At 45.9% G+C, this 5,614-nt stretch overlaps 1 long non-coding RNA gene across 1 annotated transcript in view; it reads right to left on the bottom strand.

Annotated features, from left to right (window-relative positions):
• Positions 1-1,249: 1,249 nt before the first annotated feature.
• The window catches only part of LOC116553681, a 6,607-nt gene continuing 2,242 nt past the window's right edge, over positions 1,250-5,614 (bottom strand). The window contains exons 2-3 of the long non-coding RNA XR_004269863.1: positions 4,910-4,913; positions 1,250-1,327 (exon numbers count right to left, since the gene is read on the bottom strand). This is a non-coding gene — a long non-coding RNA (uncharacterized LOC116553681). The remainder of the gene's footprint in view (positions 1,328-4,909; positions 4,914-5,614) is intronic.

Genomic DNA, 5,614 nt, shown 5'->3' on the forward strand with positions numbered 1-5,614 from the left:
CCAGGCTGACCTGTTGTTCTGCTGCCCCTTGCCCCTCCTGCCCTCAACCTACTTTTGCTAATGTTCAGAAAAAATGAAGTCAAAGAACTGCCAGAGAGGAGGAAAGAGTCCAAAGAATCACAGATGGCAGATCGCAAATTTAATTTAAAATCATTCTTTATTATCCAAAATATTAAAATTAAAGCTATAATGCCCAAAGGAAAACACAGATGAAAACCCCTAATGTTTCACGGCCTCTTCCTCAGGGGGTCCCAAAAACACTGAGCGGGAATGCTTTTGAAAAGAAAGCAGGAGTGCAGGAGCAAAGAGCCAGCTGTAGATCACTGAGCCAAACACTCAGTGACTGACCCAATCAGCTTCCCTTAAAGCCAAACACCAACTGTTTCATATGCAATTAATGATTGCCCTGGCAAATTAAAGTGCATCAAGTCATCACAGGCATCGTTGAATGAGAAGACACACAGCAGTCACAGGTATCTCATCCCTGGCATCTACATAATGATATTACCAGGCTAATCTAGGCTGAGAGATTTAATTCTGCAAAACACCATGCACTAAATATTTATATTCATAAAAGGGCTAAGAAAAAAATGCCCACATGCTACCTCTAGGCTCCCCATTAAATGTAGAATAGGCTGCCGGTTCATCTGTGGGGGTCTATGGTTGGGAGTAAAGGGTACAAGTCAAGTGTCAGGAGGATCCCAGTGCTCCTGGTCCCCAGCCTCACCTTTCAAAAGGGTTTCATTCCTGGATTGGGTATTACGAGGTACTCAAGAGTGGGCAAAACTCCTTCCTTCTCTGGAGATGTCAAAGCAGGGAAGAAAGCCCTTTCGTATGTCAGGGTCAAGAGAGGAGTGTTAGAATGGATGACAATGTCTGTTTCCCATTCTTTGGTGAAGAAAAATCAAAGTCCAGAGAAGAAGTACCAGAGACTGTTACAGTCATCCTTTACAAATTCCAAATTCTTCTTTTTTTTTTTTTTGAGATAGGGTCTCACTTTGTCACCCAAGTTGGAGTGCAACGGTGCAATCTCGGCTCCCTGCAGCCTCTGCCTTCAGAGCTCAAGAGAACCTCCTGCCTTAGCCTCCCAAGTAGCTGGGACCAGAGGTGTGCGCCACCACACCGGCTAATTTTTAGTATTTTTGGTAGAGACGGGGTTTCGCCATGTTGCCCAGACTGGTCTCAAACTCCAAATCTCAAGTGATCTGCCCACCTCAGCCTCCCAAAGTGCTGGAAAAATTCCAAATTCTTTTTGTTTTGTTTTGTTTTGAGACAGTCTTGCTCTGTCGCCCAGGCTATAGTGCAAGGGTGCCATCTTGGGTCACTGCTTCCCAGGATCAAGTAATTCTCCTATCTCAGCCTCCTGAGTAGCTGAGACTACAGGCATGTGCTACCACACCCAGCTGATTTTGTATTTTTAGTAGGGATGGGGTTTTACCATGTTGGCCAGTCTGGTCTTGAACTCCTGACCTCAAGTGATCTGCCTGCCTCAGCCTCCAAAAGTGCTGGGATTACAGGCATGAGCCAGCATATCCGGCCTCCAAATTCCAAATTCTAAGTCACAATTATAGTTGTGATTTTGGATGCCACCATGCTTGAACTGAAGAATAGGATCTCTCCAAACAATCATAAATAAACCAGTGCTCATGGAAAGAAAATGTTTTCTTTGGCCTTTTGGATTTGTCTCGGTTTCCTCTACTAAAGCCTAATTCTGAGCTTATGGCCCTTACTCAAATATTCTCATTTCAGCATTCAGCACACTGCTGGCCTCCGCACCCCCACCATATAAAGGTACCGAACATAACCTGGCTTGGCCTGGCCTCTATCCTCATCGGGTTGCCAGGATCATTTCTGTGTCCATCCTGGAGACTGCTCTCCTCTCCCTGCTGGCATCCCAAACCCAATTATTTTCGTTCAGCCCCCTCTGCCCTTTCTCTCTCCCTGGTAGAAAATGCAGATGATGGAGGCTGCCTGTTTCCTGCACACACCATGACTTGAAGCCTTCAGCAACTTTTCCAGGGCTCTGCATATTATAATCAAGATGGAATCAGCTAATAAAAAATTACATTGGTTACAATCCAAAAAGATTAACTAGCCTTAAGGGTTTCATGGCTATGCATTACACTTTTCAATTTTCCTACAATTAAGCTAACAACAAATAATATTGACAAATAACTGCTAGATGCGCTAGTTGAAGCCTGGCCGTGGAAGGGAGGGTGGTTCTGCAAGCCTGGCCATTCCCTGCTCATAAGTTCTAGCAAACAGTGGAGTGCTGGTGCGTGAGTTGCTCCAGTGGAGAAGTGATGAGGAATGGTTGCTGTGCTTCCTCCTAAATAAGGAGTTTTTGGCCGGGTGTGGTGGCTCATGTCTGTAATGCCAGCACTTTGGGAGGCCAAGGCAGGCGGACCACTTGAGCCCAGAAGTTCAAGGTAAGCCTGGGCAACATGGCTAAATCCCGTCTCTACAAAAAAATACAAAAATTAGCTGGGCGTGGTGGCGTGCGCTTATAGTCCCAGCTACTTGGGAGGCTAAGGAGAGAGGATTGCTTGAGCCTGGGAGGTGGAGGTTGCAGCCAACTGAGATCGCATCACTGCACCCCAGCCTGGGTGACAGCCAGACTCTGTCTCAAAAAAAAAAAAAAAGAAGGAATTTTTAAAAGATGACAGTCCTGACACCTGTTCTCCTACCACCTCTGAGAAATTTTCCTGGTTTCTACTGATTTCTCAACCTCCTTCTGGAGATAATCTAAGATAAAGAGACCTATGTTCTCATGAGGCACAACTATATCAATTCATTAATTAACCTGAAGTCACAAATCCAAGGCCTAAAATAAATTAGACCTAGCGTTAGCAAAATTGGGACAGATAAGACTAAGAGTCTCAATGAAAACCCTCTCCCACACAGATGCTGATAGAGGTCTGTGGAGGCAAGACTTCTCCCTGACTGGCTGCCCTGCCACTGGGGAGGAAGGGAGGGGTGGAGGAAGGAAGATTTTTTTTTTTTGAGACCGAGTCTTCCTCTGTCACCCAGGCTGGATTGCAATGGCATGATCTCTGCTCACTGCAACCTCTGCTTCCCTCGTTCAAGTGATTCTCCCTGTCTTAGCCAGCCAAGTAGCTAGAATTACAGGCATGTACCACCATACCCGGCTAATTTTTGTATTTTTAGTAGAGACAGGGTTTCACTATGTTGGCCAGGTTGGTCTCGAACTCCTGTCTCCAGGAGATCCACCCGCCTTGGCCTCCCAAAATGCTGGGAATACAGGCATGAGCCACTGTGCCCGGCATTTTTTGATACAGGAACTTGCTCTGATGCCCAGGCTGAAGTGCAATGCTATGATCACAGCTCACTGCAGCCTCAACCTCCTGGGCTCAAGTGATCCTCCCACCTCAGCCTTCCAAGTAGCTGGGACTATAGGCATGCTCTGTGCCTGGCTAATTAAAAAAAAATGTTGGCCAGGTTCGGTGGCTCACACCTGTAATCCCAGCACTTTGGGAGGCCGGGGCAGGCAAATCATCTGAGGTTGAGATTCAAGACCGGCCTGACAAACATGAAGAAACACCGTGTCTACTAAAAATACAGAAAATTAGCCGGGCATGGTGGCACATGCCTGTAATCGCAGCTACTCAGGAAGCTGAGGATGGAGAATCGCTCGAGCCTGGGAGGTAAATGTTGCAGGGAGTGGAGATCTCATCATTGCACTCCAGCCTGGGCAACAATAGTGAAAGTTTGTCTCAAAAAAAAATTTTTTTTTTGTAGAGATGAGGTCTCAAACTCCTAGACTCAAGCTATCCTCCCACCTTGGCCTCCCAAAGTGTTGGGATTACAGGCATGAGCCACTGTGCCCAGCCACCAGTTATTTCTATTACTCAGTGTTGGGGAAGAAGCTAGCAGAGGGAATGGCTAGGAGAGGAGGACTACAAGGGAAATAATGACGCTTGTCATCATTTAATCAGAGTTATACCATGTTTCAGGCACTGTGGTAAGTGCTTTCATGCATTAATTTATTTAATTTTCACAATAATTCTATGCAGTAGATCCTATTATCTATCCCCATTTTATAGATGAAGAAACTAAGGCTTAGAAAAGTTCCATAACTGGTCTGGGATTTGAACCTAGGTTTTGATTATAGAGCCTATAATCAATACCACAACACCAATTAAAACTGCTAAATGGTTTTCAGTACAAAAAATGTCTTTCTATAGCAGGATTTAAATTCTGACTTTTTTTTGTGAGACGGATTCTCACACTGTCACCTGGGCTGGAGTGCAATGGCACGATCTCTGCTCACTGCAGCCTCCACCTCCTGCCTCAGCCTCCCGAGTAGCTGGGAGTATAGGGACACACCACCACACCTGGCTAATTTTTTGTATTTTTAGTAGAGACAGGGTTTCACCATGTTGACCAGGATGGTCTCGATCTCTTGACCTTGTGATCCACCCGCCTCGGCCTCCCAAAGTGCTGGGATTACAGGCTTGAACCACCGCGCCCGGCCTAAATTCTGATTTAAGCTAGAAACAGGACTTCTAGTATTAGAGTAATGCTCACTTTGATACTATATCTGATGTTCATCAAAACTGACAAACATCTGACAAGAACCCAGAATCCAAGGCTGCAAGGGGGAATGAAGGACTGTTCTGTTTCTCAAATTACGGCCAAAGGACAATCTTTAACTAAGTCACCTGAGAAGCTTGTTAAAATGCAGATTAATTGACCCCACTCAGTCTTCTTGATTAGAATCTCTGAATATGGTGCTGTTTAACAGGCTCTCCAGGTGCTTCTTAGGCACCCCAAATCAGAATGCCACAGGTGTCAACTATAAACACTGCCCTCAAACAGTTTCTGCCTGTAATCCCAGCACTTTGGGAGGCTGAGGCTGGTGGATCACTTGAGTTCAGGAGTTTGAGACCAGCCTGGGCAATAAGGGGAAACCCTGTCTCTACAAAAAATACAAAAATTAGTGAGGCATTGTGGCATGCACCTATAGTTCCATCTACTCGGGAGGCTGAGGTAGAAGGATCACCTGAGCCTGGGGAGTTTGAAGCTGCAGTGAGCCATGATCATGTCACTGCACTCCAGACTGAGTAACAGCGTGAGACCCTGTCTCAAAAAAACAAAACAACGCAGTTTCTAAGCAAACCCAAACTCCTCACCGTGTCTTACAAGCCCTCACTAAGCTGACCCTAGGCAGCCTTCACTTCCACTCTCCCTATTGTCTTCAGTTTTTGTTTTGTTTTGTTTTTTTGAGACGGAGTCTCGCTCTGTGGCCCAGGCTGGAGTGCAGCGGCGTGATCTCAGCTCACTGCAACCTCCACTTCCCGGGTTCAAGGGATTCTCCTGCCTCAGCCTCTGGAGTAGCTGCGACTACAGGGATGCGCTGACACACTCAGCTAATTTTTGCATTTTTAGTAGCTACAGGGTTTCTCCATGTTGGCCAAGCTGGTCTTCAACTCCTGACCTCAGGCAATCCGCCTCCCAAAGTGCTGGTATTACAGGTGTGAGCCACCATGCCCAGCCCGCTGTCTTCAGTCTCTCCTACAGGTCCATTGCACTCCTTTCTCCTTTCTTTGTTCTTTTTTTTTTTTTTTTTTTTTTTTTTTTTTTTTTTTTTTTA

Source organism: Sapajus apella, unplaced genomic scaffold (genome assembly GCF_009761245.1).
Source record: "Sapajus apella isolate SASKATOON/1434 unplaced genomic scaffold, GSC_monkey_1.0 scaffold13, whole genome shotgun sequence".
Classification (NCBI taxonomy): domain Eukaryota; kingdom Metazoa; phylum Chordata; class Mammalia; order Primates; family Cebidae; genus Sapajus; species Sapajus apella.